The sequence below is a fragment of the Bombus pyrosoma genome, linkage group LG17, assembly GCF_014825855.1.
Source record: "Bombus pyrosoma isolate SC7728 linkage group LG17, ASM1482585v1, whole genome shotgun sequence".
Lineage (NCBI taxonomy): Eukaryota > Metazoa > Arthropoda > Insecta > Hymenoptera > Apidae > Bombus > Bombus pyrosoma.
This window is the reverse complement of record NC_057786.1, coordinates 2,050,225-2,068,376: the sequence shown is the minus strand read 5'-3', so window position 1 is coordinate 2,068,376 and position 18,152 is coordinate 2,050,225. Positions and strand designations below refer to the sequence as shown.

At 34.4% G+C, this 18,152-nt stretch overlaps 1 protein-coding gene and 1 long non-coding RNA gene across 4 annotated transcripts in view; both read left to right on the top strand.

Annotated features, from left to right (window-relative positions):
- Positions 1-18,152, top strand: part of LOC122576957 (neurexin-1) — a 623,013-nt gene that overhangs the window by 137,679 nt on the left and 467,182 nt on the right. The gene's annotated exons all lie outside the window — the stretch shown is intronic.
- Positions 5,942-16,859, top strand: LOC122576958. Of its 3 annotated transcripts, XR_006319969.1 has the most exons (8): positions 5,942-6,118; positions 7,562-7,707; positions 9,287-9,898; positions 9,993-10,026; positions 10,730-11,024; positions 11,110-14,635; positions 14,717-14,858; positions 15,271-16,859. It is a non-coding gene; the product is annotated as an uncharacterized LOC122576958 (long non-coding RNA). The 3 variants fall into 3 exon arrangements; XR_006319970.1 differs by lacking the exon at positions 15,271-16,859 and having other exon boundaries at positions 7,629-7,707; positions 9,497-9,898; positions 14,717-15,218; XR_006319968.1 differs by lacking the exon at positions 15,271-16,859 and having other exon boundaries at positions 7,629-7,707; positions 14,717-15,218.

Below are 18,152 nucleotides of genomic sequence, written 5' to 3'. Positions count from 1 at the left end.
ACGCCGAGCGGCCAGACAGACGTTAAAGGAGTTTGCGAATTTACGAACTATCGGTGTTTCGATTAAGCGAAAGTACTTTACACCGCGATCGATAACGAGATTTTTATCCGTAGACGAAGAATAATCGCGATTCTCCTGCCTTTCAGATATTCCCGCATCGTCAGGTTTTCCTAAAAAATGACGACAACTTGTTACGCGAAGATAATAATAAACGTTACGCGTGTGTCTTCATGACTTTAATTTCTCTACTTTTATTTAAAATTTCTCGGAGATAATTTATAGTTAAATGGCAAAACGAGGCGATAATATTTTGCGTAACATATTTAACACTAGAACTACCGCTTTGTTCAATTTCGTGTTATATTTTTTTCCGCGATGATGTAATGACTTTTGCAACGATAACTAAAAGAATAATACAATGAATTTTATTTCCTTTTTCATGCATTCAAACTGAAAATAATTGTGTATCGAGGCTACTTATACAATAGCACTGAAAATGACTGGTACTTGTCAGAGTGTACAGGAGTCCTGTAATCTGTCTATCGAACCCCAATTACCCAGGTTCCTCGCTTTCTACAACTTGCCACACGTTTTTCAAATTTTTACCGCGTATCATTCCACATGATGATATCAGTTACCAGGAAAATTCTGGATTAATCGCTAGATCGCTAGATGCTGACGCTAGAAGTACCACAGCAGTCAGAACGACTGGTTCTACAATTTTATAAATGTGACAACCCTCGTTTAGGGATCATGGTCGCAGATGGATTAATAATAGCATAAATGTACTACGTAACATGGGATTGCTTCTGTAAGAAAGTAATAAATCAATAAATTCACGTTAACTATCGGCGGTTCTAGTGTTAACACTAAACCTATCGACACTTCGTGTACACTTTTTCCTAGCGTGTGCGGTCGAAATGATTTATTATTATTAAAGAAATAATAGTTTTTATGTTTTAACTTAGATAATAGTTAACTTATAACTGAATGTATATAAAATTTTGTTTTCATAAAATCTCGTGGAAATTTACTTTTGTTTAATTTCAGCTTTTCAGTTTAAGTAACAGAAGCATCACGCTATCTGCAGATATTACGATACCCTCTCCTAACGTGAATATCGAGTGCTCTCCTCGCACAAACCACATTTTCTAAGAAACATTTCCAAGAATTTTCTATTTTTATGGAATATAAAATTCGTACTACGATCGTGAATAAAAATAACCAAAGATTGATCTGTAAACTGTAACTACGTTATATCGAAGTACGCTTTTTCATCCAACGGATAACACGAAGACGGGAAAAGAAATTTTCTCATCGGCAAAGTTTTGTCATATTTTCCCCCCGCAATCTGCAAATGGAAATTTCCAATTCCTCAATAAATAAATAAATAAAATCAATATATCTGTTCTTTCTTGCCCGGTCGGGGCAACCTATCACACGTTTCAACATTGAGCCATGCGATTAAAACACGTTGGTCTCCATATCTATGTGACGGGTATACTCCCGCCGGGACCCCGTCACCCAAATATGGGCGACGCTCTTCTTGTTCGAGTTAATTAAATATACAACACAAAAATATTAAAAACACATTATACCATACTTTTTATTAATTTATATTGTAGATAAAATATTACATTGTGCTATATCGCATGGTATTTGTTAATCCTTTGCAGTCGAGGACTTTTTCGGTGGGGCGAATGATTTAGCGTATACGTGACGACGTGTCTTACAGCTAGCGTGAAATGATTTTATATGGAAATTAACCTACAAAAAAAAATTATATTCTAATAATTCATCTATATTTACATGTTTGGAAATATGATTTTGTAATATTAATTTCTCTATTTTTTTTATGATAATTTATAAAGCATCCAGCAAGATGCATTCTTCGATATAATTGATCTCATTTTTCAACGGTTCAAAATCAAGTTCATCTTCATTTCGGCTAATTTCACTTCCGGAAACCATCTTTTAAGGCTTTCTAAACTATAATACTTTTGCCATGATCGTCGAATCCAAACTAACTTTGCAGACCTTGTCAGAACCATAGTTCCCGAGGCGTATGGGATTAAATGTTTCATCTCCATTTTAAAGTCTGACACTTTACGCTTGCTAACAAAGAACATAAAGAACCAAGGAACCAATTTACCAAACAATATTGCGCTCTCATCAATCGCAGATGTCGAAATCTAACGTAAACAGGGACTGTCGCTTCTCGCTTGCCGCCGGAGTTGCAGCATCGAACGCCGTGGTGAAGAGTCAGCTTTCGAGCGCAAAGGGTTAAAACATTCCAAACACATTTGGGCTGATTTTCGCTACTTCGAACACTTCGTCATCACTACTCTCCCCACTTTCAAATATATTTTCACACTGTTTACTGAACATTTTGAGGATGAACAAATCACTCATGTACCTCTCACAAATATGCTTCCCGACTAAATGAAAGATCTCAGATGTGTGCCATGAGATCCCTCGGAATACTCTAACTGCAAAGCCTATCGCTTTCTCCATTTCAGAACTAAATAATCCTTTCTTGGCGATAAACGATGAATTCCCGTTTGTCGCTCCATTTACGTTCTACGTACCGGCGGTCGGATTTGGACCCCGCAGCAAACTTAGCCGAATCAGGCTGGGCGGCCAACGTGTTTTAAAAAGCAAACTTTAGCGAACCGTGTCGCTATGTTATCTCGTCTCAGGTTTGCTAAAACTGGCAAAACACTCGACAAATCGCCAGCGGAATGCTTCTTTAATTAATCGAATCTCAAAAGCGACCGAGCCATCTATACTTAACTATCAGGCCACCGTGTATATAGGAGAACGGTATAAGCAGATTCGAGACTAATCAACGCGATACGTAAGAGGCTTTGCAGGGACAAGGCTGATGCAGTTAGTGGTGCGACGAGTATCGCGATATTCGCAATTGTCGGCGTATTTTCCCGTTTCCTGAAATCTATGTTTGCACGCGCTGCAAAGCTTTACGAGCGATCGATACGCCGAAGCTTATAGCTCGACGAGCTACACAGAACGTTCCTTTTTCTCGATATACGAGATGATCTACTCTACATTACGGTGCTCGTTTTACATTTTGCCAGGGAAATAGGACAGATCGAGAGATGGCGAAAGGCGGGCCGTTATTTTCTACCTTAACGGGTTAATAGGGAATCGAGGACGTTCAATTTTCAATGATTTCCCTCGTTCGCGATTTTATCAATCACACGTTTCGTTTTCGTTTCACGTTTAATGGAGTAGAATAAACGAGCCGGCGCGAAACCAAGGGCCGGATAAATATTCCATCGCTCTTTTCCTTTTACGAATAATTTATTTATTCAAACAGTTTAATTTTCAAACGATTTCCGCATTTTTTATCTCTTCCGAATTTTGTTCAATTTCTTGCCAAATTTATAAAATCGTCAGATCCAGCTAGTATCAAACATACTATATATTTGTTTCTGATTGATTTCTAATTTTCAGTTAGAATTGTTTGTAAATCACTTACTTAGATAATAAAAAAAAAATTGCTAAAATTATAATTCAACCTATCGCTCCTGTGTAACCGACGACGTAAGAAATTCAAAGGAAACGGCTGGTTAAATTTATTGAGAAACACGGGTTTTATAATCACGGGGAATCGTGGCCGCGTGATATCTTGGCAGTGTTTACCCCGACACAATGCAGCCTCGTAGAAGCTAAAAATACTACTTCAATGATGCTGCTTTCTATGAGCCTTTCCTTTCGCCTCGATACGATACACCGTGTACACGTTTCTTTTGCGACAAATAACGTGTTCGATTTGCTCGTCGCATTTGCAACGTCTTTCTGTCGACAGAATAAAGCTTTCAGCCTGGACCTCGCCTTCCTTTGATACGCCGCATGAAACACATCACAAGATCGCGCCGCTGTAAAAGAATAGCAATAGCACGTTGAGGCTGTAATGTCGACTTTTAGACGCAAGCAATATCGCTAACAATTAACAAGAAATTCCGAGTATCGTAGGATAAAATATCGTTGTCTATGGAGAACTTTGATCTCCGAGGTTTTATCGGGTTGGCAACTAAGTGATTGCGGATGTTGTCATTTCCACCTAATGGCAAATGCCGCAATCACTTAGTTGGCAACAGTACGGTCGTATAATATCAGGTCGTGCGAAAAGTTTCTTTCGTTTCAGAAGGTGATAACAGATGAACAATAATTTTCTGCTTTGTAGTATTTTGTTGGATTATGATCCACTTCGTTGTATTTCTATTATTATGTGGATAAAACAAAAAAACATTATTTCCTTGTAGAACGAAAGGAACTTTCCGGACAACCCAATGGCAGTCATTTACGCGTACATTTCATGTCACAGTCATAAGCAAGATCGTGTGAAAGGTATTATAAAATGCAAGGGAGGCTCAATCGACTGTTAATTGTGTTTTTAATATCACACGTAGAATTATATTATTTTGCAACAAAGTTTATGTCAGTTTGGAAGCTTCGTAATTCCAACGTTGGTAGGAATTTTTTGAGACTTGTATCGTAGACAAATATCAATTGTTTAAAGGGGGCAGTTCATGGCGTACGAATACTTTTGTGACTCACTGTACGCGCGGGATATCTCGAAATTGAAGATGAAATTTCATCCGACGAGTTCCTTCTTGTATTTGCTGGCAACTGTGAGTCTGCCTCCTTGTTTGTACGAATTTGTTTATACAAGTTTGTTGTACGCTCGTATCGCGTTCGTTTGAAAATTTCCTATAGCCGAATCGATGGATCGAAGAGTTGTCTGCGCAGTTTCCGGAGTTAACGTCTCTTAAAAATGGAACTGTTTGAGATCCTAAGTAAATCTAAATAAATAATCTAAATATAATACAAATCTAAACAATGTAAATAATATGTTTCTTAATAAAACTAAATAAATAATCTAAATAATCTAAATAATATTCCTCTAAATAAATCTAAATAATCTAAATAAATAATCTAAATGATCTAAATAATATTCTTCTAAATAAATGTAAATAAATAATCTAAATATAATACAAATCTAAATAATCTAAATAATATTCATCTAAATAAATCTAAATAAATAATCTAAATATAATACAAATCTAAATAATCTAAATAATCTAAATAAATAATCTAAATGATCTAAGTAATATTCTTCTAAATAAATGTAAATAAATAATCTAAATAAAATACAAATCTAAATAATCTAAATAATATTCCTCTAAATAAATCTAAATAAATAATCTAAATATAATACAAATCTAAATAATCTAAATAATATTCTTCTAAATAAATCTAAATAAATAATCTAAATACAATATAAAACTAAATAATCTAATTAATATTTTTACGATATTTAATTCAAGAATTTTATTGTTCGTTGGCATTGCTCATAATAGAAATTATAGAATTTATTAAGTAAATACGACAAATGGAAACTTCTCGTTTCGCAAACATAGTTTAAATCGTTTTTTAAGCTTTATTTAATTTTACTTTTTTCGCGCAGTGCAACTGCAAACACAACAATTCGCGTAGCTGGAATAAATAATTTTCTGAAAATTAAACGAGCACGTCGTTTAAATTGCCGCGTAAATTGTCCAACTTAACCTAAATTATTCAATTAAAAATATCCCTAGAAAGTATCGTCGCAATGCTCCCATTTTCGGTAATAATTGTCAAAGATAAAAATTCTTTGAAAAAAAAAAGACTACCATTTAATTTTTCATTGTCTTGCTATCTGCGTTACAATGCTGACAATTTTCGGCGTTGCCACCAAGTGCAGTTATTCCAAGGTCTTATCGTTGCTGGCGAAATAAAGCTGTCTGCAAATCGGAATATTGAATGCGCGAGCAAAACTTGAAATCCCTAGACTCGTTCATGCGCGCAGTGCGTGCAGCTGCACAGCTCGCGTTGTGCACGCTTTACTAGGTGTCAAATAAACGCGTACAAACAGCTCTTGAAATACTCGCAGCTGCACAAATAGTTACGCTCCTTGCAAGTTCGAACGTTCAACGGATTCCGGAAATGAATCTCATACAAATCGACTCGTCATTGTAGACAACGTGATTAAATTACTCTCATTGATTAACTACTCGTCTCATTGTATGTTTAACGAGTACCACGACTATGCAAGGTATTTGCCTACCATTGTATTTGCTACAGCGTTTACGTATTAATTAATCTGGGCTGAGGATGTATTAGTGTTTATATATTAAATTGCATACATTGCGTACATTACATTTCTCGCACACATACTATCTTCTTACATGCATATTATACACTTATATAATATATTAATAAATGTGTATATTAATATATAATATATATAATATACATATATATATTAATAATATGATATATATATATTAATAAAATATATAATATATATATACATTCAATTAATTAGGGCTGAAGATACATTAATTAATTAGGATGGAAGATATATTAATGTACATATATCAATTAATTAGGACTGAAGATACGTTAATGTATATATATTAAATTACATATATTACATATATTAAATTTCTTGCACATATACTATTTTTTTATATGGATATTATACATTTATATAATATATTAATAAATGTGTATATCAATATGTAATAAAATGTAAGAGATATATATTAATTAGTTAGGACTGCAGATACATTACTGTACATATATTAATTAATTAGGACTGAAGATACATTAATGTTTATATATTAAATTACATATATTACATATATTAAATTTTTTGCACATATACTATTTTTTTATATGGATATTATACATTTATATGATATATTAATAAATGTGTATATCAATATGTAATAAAATGTAAGAGGTATATATTAATTAATTAGGAATGCAGATACATTACTGTACATATATTAATTAATTAGACCTGAAGATACATTAATGTTTATATATTAAATTACATACATTGCATATATTAAATTTCTTGCACACATACTATTTTCTTACATGCATATTATACATTTATATAATATACTAATAAATATGTATATTAATATGCAACAAACTGTAAAAGTATATATCTATATATATATTAATTAATTGGGACTGAAGATACACTAATGTACACATATTAATTAATCAAAACTGCAGATATATTAACGTACATATATTAATTAATTAGGACTGAAGATGTATTAATGTACATATATTGATTAATTAGAGCTGAAGATACATTAATGTTTATATATTATATTATATATATTGCATATATTAAATTTCTTGGATACATATTACTTTCTTACATGCATATTATACACGTATATATAAAATATATTAATAAATGTGTATATTAATATATAATAAAACAAAAAATATATAAATTAATTAATTAGATCTGAAGATACATTAACATATATATATTAAATTACATATATTAAATTTCTTACGCATATACTATTTTCTTACATGCATATTATACACACACACATATATATACATATATAAAATTTCATATTGTTTATTTATCACGGTTCAGAAGTTGTGAGAGAAAATAAATATATTACGTCACATGTAATTTAGATTGTTTCTTATACGACATTCACCTTGTTCTGCGCAGTAATTCAATGTTTATATTTCTCGGCTCTAATCCTTCGTACGCCGAGCTTGGTGTCGAATACGTTTAGTGTGATACGGTCGTTCGATCTGACAAGTGCTATCTGCGAACTGTCGTGCGATTGTACGAGCCCCGAGCACAACGCAATTGTACGTATTTTTCTCAATTATTAGCTTATATTAGATTTTCCTGCAAATTCGTTCTTTTGAGAGTGTAATTAAACAAGTGCCCCGGTAGGAGATTGTTTTACCTGTCAAGTATTACAGGAAACATTGTATATTTCATGTACCTTTTCATATTGCGTCTATTCTACGCAATTTTACACTTTCAAATTTCCCAAAATGTATAGAAAAATTCGCAATTCTGGGATTGTTAGACTTTTTAATAATAATAATAAAAAAAAAGAAAGTACTTTGTGACCATATAAATTGTACTCGGTGTTGAAATAGTCTAATCCATTTTTATTACACGTAGATTAATTAACAAAGAAAGGCGGAAAATTTGAGCGTGATGCCAGTAATTTCACCATTTTGCACAAGAATAATGTGAAATTCTGTGACGGGCACTGTACGATAATATAATACACAATATTATTAATAATATTATTATTATAATATTAATAACATACAAAATACAATATAATAATATAATATAATTAATATTATTAATATAATAATAATAATAATAATAACAATAATATTATAATATTAATAATATTAAGTGTATTATTAATATTATTAATATATATAATATTAACAACATTAATAATACTAATATTAATAATATTAATATATATAATATTAACAATATTAATAATACCAATATTAATAATATTAATATATACAATATTTACAGTAATATTAATATATATATAATATTAGCAATATTAATAATACTAAATTTAATAATATTAATAATATTGTATAGTTTCCGTCACAGACTTCTATATTATTTTTGTGCAAAAAAATATTATTATTAATAATACATATAATATGTATAATAATAATAAGATATATAAGAACATAATATACAATAATAATTATCCGTTTTCAAACACTTGCATTAGACTCGATCTTACTCGCAACGTAAGAAGTACAAGCGTCTATTTGTCATAATTTTTGAATCACGATCGCGTATTCCAGCCGTCGTATTCAGTAACCAAAAATCCAAAAATTCAGATCCCCATTTTTTCTATATTTCACTAAATTATAATTATAAAAAATTTCGATTTCAGCTACACGATTTCAACGCCGAGTACAATTTATATGCTCGCGAAGTACTTTCTTTTTTTTATTATTAAAAAGCCTAACAATCCTGGCGTTGCGAATTTTTTATTATTATAATTATAATTTCAGCAAAATGAAATGTACGAGATGTAAATATTAGGTCGTCCGAAAAGTTTCTTTCCTTTTGTAAGGAAATAACAGACGCACTACATTTTCCCTTTTATATTATTTTATCGAATTACGTATGATCCATTTTATTCTGTACAAACTAAAGATCACAACGTTCGACAGATTAGGTTTCATGTTTGTATAATGATGGATCGTTGTAAAAGACGTGTCTGGAAAAGAAAGACACTTCTCGGACAACCCAGTTGAAAATGTTGAAATCACCTGTAACTTTATACTACCAATACTATTCGCAGCCATTGTGAACGTAGCTTTAAAAGTATAAACGCCAAGTATCTTTACAACAAGTCAGCATTCACTCAGAAGCAGTTTTCAGTTTCAAGAAATTGACCGTCGTCAGAAGATCGAGAAGCCCGTGACTTGCATTTGAACTTCGTCTCGTCTGCTTCGCTCTTCGACTCGAACCATTTCATCCGAGTAACATGTACAGCCAAATAGCCAGCTGCTTACCGAGAAGACCGTGCCCTGATGAATTTCACGAATCGTCCGCCGATGGAATTGATTTCTTCTTTTTTCTTTTTTTCAGAAGTAATCGGCAATTTCCAGTAGGAATATCGGGTCAAGATTTTTTAAAGGGCGCGAAGCAATTAAATGGTCCGTGCTTAATTGATCATTCGGCCGCGTTCGTCTCATCGATGGAAAATGGTAGCCGCTGGCAAGTTTCTTCGATTCGCTTAAAATTTTCGTCGGATTATTCGCGACCTGTTGGGAAAAACGCGCCAAGTAAGTAATTAAGAAAGTAGCTGGAACCACTCCGAAAACTGGGCTAAATTACTCGGAAAAATTTAATTCTCTGATAATATAGGCCACGTGCATCGTTTCGCGAGGCTTGAAACTTTCTCTCTCTCTCTTTCTCTTCATCGGCTATTTCCTCCCTCGGGCTAATTTCCCATCGTTAATGGCCGCCGTTCTTTCGCGCGATTATTTTGTAAGTGGTGGCGAACATTTCGATGGACGCGTCCTTCTTTTTCATTTTATGGGTAAATTGAAAGGACGATAAGTAAAGTTTCGTTGAATTTTAGGGTTATCCTCTATACGAAGATTATTTGACATTTGGTAAGTTTTTCTAACTTAATTGTTAAATGACATGTGGATGGCTACCCCCACCGGGATGCCATCTTCGTGTTTGTCTATTCTAAGCAGTCAAAGTCTTTTCTTTTTTTTTATTATTATTTAATTTGTCCAGCTGGACATTTGCTCAATTTTTCAAACTTAATTGTTAAATAACATGTGGGTGGCTACTCCCACCGGGATACCATCTTTGGGTTTGACTATTTTAAGCAGCCAAAGTCTTTTCCTTTTTTTTATTATTATTTAATTTGTACCTTACAATTTGTCCAGCTGGACATTTGCTCAATTTTTCAAACTTAATTGCTAAATGACATGTGGATGGCTACCCCCACCGGGATACTATCTTCGTGTTTGTCTATTCTAAGCAGTCAAAGTCTTTTCTTTTTTATTATTATTATTTAATTTGTACCTTACAATTTGTCCAGCTGGACATTTGCTCAATTTTTCAAACTTAATTGCTAAATAACATGTGGGTGGCTACTCCCACCGGGATACCATCTTTGGGTTTGTCTATTTTAAGCAGTCGAAGTTTTATTTTTTTTTTATTAATATTATTTAATTTGTACCTTACAATTTGTCCAGCTGGACATTTGGTAAATTTTTCAAACTTAATTGTTAAATAACATGTGGGTGGCTACCCCCACCGGGATACCACCTTCGAGTTTAACTATTTTATTTCTTTACTTAGGTGTTTTCAAATACATCAAGGTGATTGGAAAAGTGGAAACGAAGCATTCGTGGAATACATACGACCTATTTCCAAGAATTATTCGATCTTCTTATGTAACACCAGTTATAAATGAAATTCCACTTATTCGATAGATGTAATATCAGAGACCTGATATCCGTGTAATAGATTCCGTATCCTTTTCAGCTCTGCTGATAAATCTACCCCTTGCAGATCGGATATTCTTCTTCATTTAGGATTTCAGCTTAATTGCAATTTCTATCGACAGAATTTTCAGTAAAAATCACAGTCACTCGTAAGTCTCGTCTCGTCTCTTATTTCAAATCCGCCAACGTGAAAATGCATGTTCGCTGGTTTCAAAGCTACCAAACGTTTTCCAGAAGACCTGGCGGTGGCTCGTAGGTCCAAGAATCGTAATCCAACTGTGGCGAACGAAAGACGAACGTCGATCACGCACGTGTTCCACTTGCTCAGTGGCAAGCACCTCCTGGTTAACGTAAAATGACGCACCAAGGTCCTGCACAGGTTGAACCAATTAAACGGCGATTTAATCGACGCTAAGTCGATTACACGGTGTTTCTGGGCAAAAGGTCTAGCGATGCGGTAAGAGGAAATGGCAGAGGAAGAGACGAGAAAACAGAAATTCAGAGAGAAAATAGAGAGACAGCGACGTCTTCTGACCGCCATGTAACGAGCCGCAAGGGGATGCTCTCGGCCGCTGTCAAATTAATATGCTCGTCTGTCTGTTACTGCGATTCTGCAACTTATTTTGTCCGCGCCAACGTGCACCAGGTCTAAAGCAATTTTCAGAAATATTTGGAAACCTCGCGGATATTAAACGGTCTTCTCTTCAAAGGACGCTTGACTCGGTGTACGTGAGCAGAATCTGTTGCAAAAATTCCTATCGTTCCGATGCACGGAACATTATTATTTGAACATCATTTTCGAACATGCTTTTTTCCAACCGATAGGCAAAGAACATGAGGCTGTTGGACGATGTGTTTTTCAATATTTTTGTCGATAGTATCGCAACCACGTTGTTTCGATGTTCACGTTGATCGAATAGTCTCATAGAAAGAAGATTAAAAGAGAGAACACTCCATTGATGACAGTAAAGAAATAAAATAGTCAAACTCGAAGATGGTATCCCGGTGGGGGTAGCCATCCACGTGTTATTCAACAATTAAGTTAGAAAAATTTACCAAATGTCCAGCTGGACAAATTGTAAAGTACAAATTAAGTAATAATTTAAAAAAAGAAAAAACTTTGACTGCTTAAAGTAATCAAACTCGATGATGGTATCCCGGTGGGAGTAGCCACCCACGTGTTATTTAGCAATTAGGTTTGAAAAATTTACCAAATGTCCAGCTGAACAAACTGTAATGTACAAATTAAATAATAATAAAAAAAAAGAAGAAACTTTAACTGTTTAAAATAATCAAACTCGAAGATGGTAACCCGGTGGGGGCGACCATTCACATATTCAGCAATTAAATTAGAAAAATTCAGCAAGTGCCCTGCTGGACAAATTGTAAAGTACAAATTAAATAATAATAAGAAAAAAGAAAAAAACTTTGACTGTTTAAAATAATCAAACTCGAAGATGGTAACCCGGTGGGGGCGGCCATTCACATATTATTCAGCAATTAAATTAGAAAAATTCAGCAAGTGCCCTGCTGGACAAATTGTAAAGTACAAATTAAATAATAATAAGAAAAAAGAAAAAAACTTTGACTGTTTAAAATAATCAAACTCGAAGATGGTAACCCGGTGGGGGCGGCCATTCACATATTATTCAGCAATTAAATTAGAAAAATTCAGCAAGTGTCCAGCTGGACAAATTGTAAAGTAAATTAAATAATAAAAAAGAACGTTGATCGAACGAAATAAATATTGGCTTGGCAACTAAGTGATTGCGGATTTTGTCAAGACCACCTAATGACAAAATCCGCAATCACTTAGTTGCCAAGCCAATATTACGAAATAAAGTAAATATTAAATTACAAAAATTAAAAGAATTACAATCATCAACTACGTACGTCGCGTCCAAAATTCTCTAATCGCTGAAATGTGTCTGTCTCCACTGTGTACGTATTTTTCGTAACGTTTTGCGTTACGTATCGACGTATTCTTGGTCGCGTGTGATAGTTTCAATGTTAACGTCGTGAAACGCACGTATTGTGCACGTATAATCTAAGATCGATTATTAATAGAGAAATTACAGCGGAATGAAATTATTTCGTAATTACATTACGAAACTGCATGTTTGTAGAATTTACGTGATAGGAACAAGACGATGTTTAACATCGAAATGAAACTAACTTGCCGGGTTCAATTAAAATTCTAAAATTCCCGGGATTTTTACTTCTTGTAGTTTCTGTTTATAGAAAATTACGTTATTTATTAAACATAAACTACGAAATAAGCTGCGCGTTCTACGTTTTTACCAAGTGCTTCCGCGAGCCAATTAATCGGATCGTGTTTCAGTATTTGCGGAAAATTCCCAATTAAAACTCCAGTCAACATTGAGATGCTGTAACTTACCTGTGCTAACAATATTTGCTAACAATATTCTTTCTCCGTTTACTCCCATACGAATTACAATTGACCGATATAGCATGGAAAATTTGAAAATTTCATCGTGTATGCCATAATTAAATTTGCATAGAAATTTCTGTAACCTTGTTTTAAACATTGCCCTCGGATACTTTAGTTTGAAGGAGAATATGGTTGCAGAATGTTATTCAGGAATTAACTCGACACTGGGAACTCTACGTCAGATCTAGTTTCATTGTGAACTGAAAGAAAAAATGTATATTTCTCGTACAAAAAAGAAAAAAGAAAATAATTAGAAGAATCTATAATTGTTTTTTAATGAAAAATTGTATATGAATTTTACATAATGAGATTAATACGTCGAAATATGACGATTCCATACGAAGGAGAAAAGATAGATTTGCTCCAACGAGTGTTTAACGTTTGTTGGGAACGAAAAATGTAAAACTGCGTGTATGTTGTACAAGCTGATTCAAATTCTTTCCTTCCTACAGTCAGGCATTGTGAAATCATTTAACGAAGCTTGCAAATAATTCATTAAATCTAATGTCATGAAATACACGTTATCAAAATGTTTTTTATAGTTTTATTATACGATTTATAAATGCTAATAAACTTGCGCGTATTATCCGAGTTTCCGATTATCCGATAACAGACTTGGTGCAAGTCAGAGCGGATAATCGAGGTTCTACCGCAGCTACGTGAATCTTTGGGTATCTCGTTCGTCAGGACGACAGTTCGTTAGAAGCCGCGTCCAATTATTATTTATTAGCCTCGTTATGCAGCTTGTAATTATCAACTTTACGCGCATGCTCGTGCATCTAATATTTACAGGGAATTTCATTTAATTTTGAGAAACTCGAACAAGCTTCTCGATAGAAACAGCGTTCGTAAAGAAATCGATCGACCGATGACGATTAAGTCGACGAAAGTGGTCGTATCACGCGTTAGTTCCAGTCACCTTAGTCCGGCGGCGTTCGTTTCGCGCAACTGTTCGCGACACGCGGCGGGCCTGCAATTTTGTAGTTGCGCGTGCGACAGATTGCTACGTTTCTCTGGAAAAGTCGAATTCTTCCGCGTCTTTGCAGGAATTTTGGCGATTTCTTATCGTCGTAGCTAATTTTTCTGTTCCTCAGACATCTTCTTATTCCACGACCTTTAACATGGAATTTCTCTATCGACTAAGAAGATTTTTGGAGAAAGTTTAACTTATATAAACGTATAAGTGTATTTTTTAACTAAACACTTAAAATATTATGAAATTCTTACTTATCTCGTTAATGTAGAAAGAACAAGATTGTTTGAGGGCCACTGCATCGTAATTATCAATTCAGAACTAAAACTTGCAATGTATGTAATTTATACATTTGACCATTTTCTCTCCAGTCAACTGTTAATAACAGCAACATGATTATAATTATATTTTTGCAGAGATCAACCAGACCAGAAATTGAAGAGCAACTTTATTTAAGAAACGTATACGTGCCGTTTAATTGGATGATGATCGGTTAAAGTAGAATATTACGTACACGTAATATTAATCAACGAAATGAAGCTCAATGTTACAATGTCGGTACTGTAACGTAATTCCACGTGCTCGATCGATAACCTGTGATTATTCCGACTGCTGGTCCCCGTTAACGAGGTCAAAGCGCAGTTATTTCAGTTAGGATAGTTAGAATCATTCCGAGTTCAGGGCGATTGTATCGCCAGTCGACGATTAAATAACAATTAGGCAACATGTCTTTTCGCATTTATTATTCTCGCTATTCTCAAATACACCTATACCGATTAATAAATAATTACAATTAATGTATAGTGTGTAACATAAATATGCAACGTATCATTCAATTTAATTATAGTTGTTCAGGTTTCGCGAATATCCTCGAGAAGCTTCCCTACCTTGTCGGACTAAACACGCTTCCCAATCTCTCAATTCCGCGATTAATTAATTTAATTTCTAATTTTAGTTTCTTCCTTTTTAGCTGCTTCTGCTCTCGGAAACGACGACGCGAGTGGAAACGCCCGTTCGGATATCGCGTCTCGATCTGGCGTCCGATTTCCCGATTTTCCCATCGATAATCAGTGTATTAGGATAATTAAAGGACCTGCAGTTGGTTCTTCCTCGCTGATACGCCGCGACGATCTCCACCCACGAGTTGCCGGGCTCATTAATGTTGCGCGTATCGGCCAGGAAGAGAAAGGGAGGAACGACGAAAGTGGGTCACGTTCAGACATCGCCACCGCGGAAATTCATATGGTCGTCGTTCGCTGTTACTAATTCCTCTACACCGCGCGGAATTATGATACGGCTCTATGTATCGTCTAGCTATGGCGACGATGGTGTCACGTAGGAGACACAAGGAATCACGAAATTGACAGATCAGCGGTCATCTCGTCACGTAAAATTCGTGATGAGGAAATTAAAAAGAAAGGAAGAGCTGAGCAATAGCACAACTTGACTGTCTTTTTATATTTCTGCATGCTTTATTCACGAAGGTTGTTAAGTACAAAATTACAATGTTACGAAGTAGCCGAGTCACAAAGTATTAAAATTGTTGTTCAAACTGTGCCGAAGACTGGTCTCGTGGTCGAATACTCGCAGTTTTATGTGTTGAGTTTGTCGAAGTTGAGGGACAAGGGGAGGATCCTGAGTGCCCTACGTGATGGGGAAAGTTTGATGCTGGGCCATGTGCAAAGGTAAGGTCAAGGTCTAAAGGTTTAGTGTCAGGCAGTGTGGAATGACGTGGATTCCAAGTATGGTCGCTGTCACAATCTCCTCCTCGCCTCACAGTTCCAACCTTTCATAAATAAAGAATTGAGCGTCAGATATTTTTCTTTTTTTTTTTTTTTTTGGAAGTAGTTTTCAATCAATTCTCATTGAGAATTATAAGTAAATTATTCTGGCGTGGTACTATAACGCGAATAATAAATGATCATCGTATGTGTGATTCTAGCTGAATCTAATGATTGTTCTCGGTGTGTTCGATTGTAGCGACTCTGGTGGCTTTATGTGGCACATTGCTGCTGTCCCCCATAGTGGTATTCCGTACATCCAAATTGCTTTTATTATCGTTCTGTATATTTTTCATTTATTTTCTATGCCGACTTTAGAATTTCGACTAGTTAACCAGTACATTTGTCTTCTTTTTATCTGTATTTTTCCCATAATTCATTTAGTATTGTGTTGTTTCCACCTAAGTTGTGCGTCTAAGTGGAGTCGCAGGTATTTAACTTGTCTTGTGCCATTCAGTTGGATATTCGGTGGTTTCCATTTTCTCAGTGTAAATGTAATATGGTTGCATTTACTGCGAGCTGATTTTGGGAAGGTTTATATTCTATCGGTTTGGCTCCTATGGTGGGGGGCGCCGCTGGGAGTGTCGCAGGGGACCAGATCAGAGGGCGCCATGCTGCTACTGTTTCCTCACACTGGGACACTGTCTACGTTGTTGTTTCGATGGTCTGCGGGGTGTTGGTTAGACCTCGTTAGTTTCTCTATTGCTAATTTATATTTTATATTGTAAATTATGTTTTTACATTGCAGCGTTTGTCTGAAAGTTGTTGTTTTATTAAATCCTGGGCTACCAAATTATTATTATTATTATAATATCTGAATTACGAATTATAAAGTATCAGTATATATTTGGACTGTATGGTATCTATAAAAATTTGACGTGTCCGTAAATATCGTATTGCATCTGTACAAAATATATCGCGGCTGCGAGTGTACGATTTCGAAAAATATACTGTCGTTGAGGTGGAAGGCAGATGCAACAAACGTATCTCTGTAAATATCGTATTGCATCTGTATAAAATATATCGCGGCTGTGAGCGTACGATTTCGAAAAATATACTGTCGTTTAGGTAGAAGAACGATGCAACAGAGGAAAGTACGCTTTTTGGGAAACCGCTTTGTAATAGAAAATTTCCAGTGGGAGGTTCTTCGTTCGTCCCTTTTTGTTTCTTGCAGCAACGACGAGATCTTCTCTCTCTCTTTTTTTTTTTTATAACGTTGCGAATTTCGAAATTTCGTACCTACGTTTCCTGGCAACGATAAATAAAAGTCTTTTTTTTCGTCTGACCATTAGCTGACGTTCCGTTTTTACATATTTCTGTATTATACGAACAAAATGCTGCTTGTTTTATCGGCGAACGGATGACTTTTCGCGGTGACACGTGTGAATTGTTAGTTGTCGAATTTTGGAATATTCCCAACGAAGGCTGTAGAAAACGTAAGAAACTCGGGGTCCATATATTGAGAAAACAGAGTTATGGTATATTGCAAAATATAATGAAATTGTTAATATTTACAATACCACAAAGTTGCAAATTTGTGCGTTTAATTAAAATGAAAACTAAAATTCTTTTGGCCAGTAGTAAGCTTAACATAATTAGAATGAACCGGAATATGCTATAAGGAAAAATACCATAACGTTACCTGCTGGGAGTTGTATTAAAAAAAGTATCGTTAGCATTGCAAGAAAATAAAAGAACCACGTTATTTCCTTCGTTTTATCGAATGATCTACTAACGCCACATATCCATGCGAAAGTAATACATTGACTGCAAGGTATAGTCAAATCATCAACTAAGTACGATATACTACGTAATATATTTTATGCGATATACTATACAATATACTACAACATGTACCACGGTAAATTATAAAAATTTCCAAGAAATACGATACCTATGTTAATGAAGATAATATAATGTACAACTATTTGCACACACGTTATACGTACACATATCCATTTATCAGATATACTATACAATATACTACAATATATACCATGGTAAATTATAAAAATTTCCAAGAAATACTAATATATCTGTATTAATGAAGATAATATAATGTACAACTATT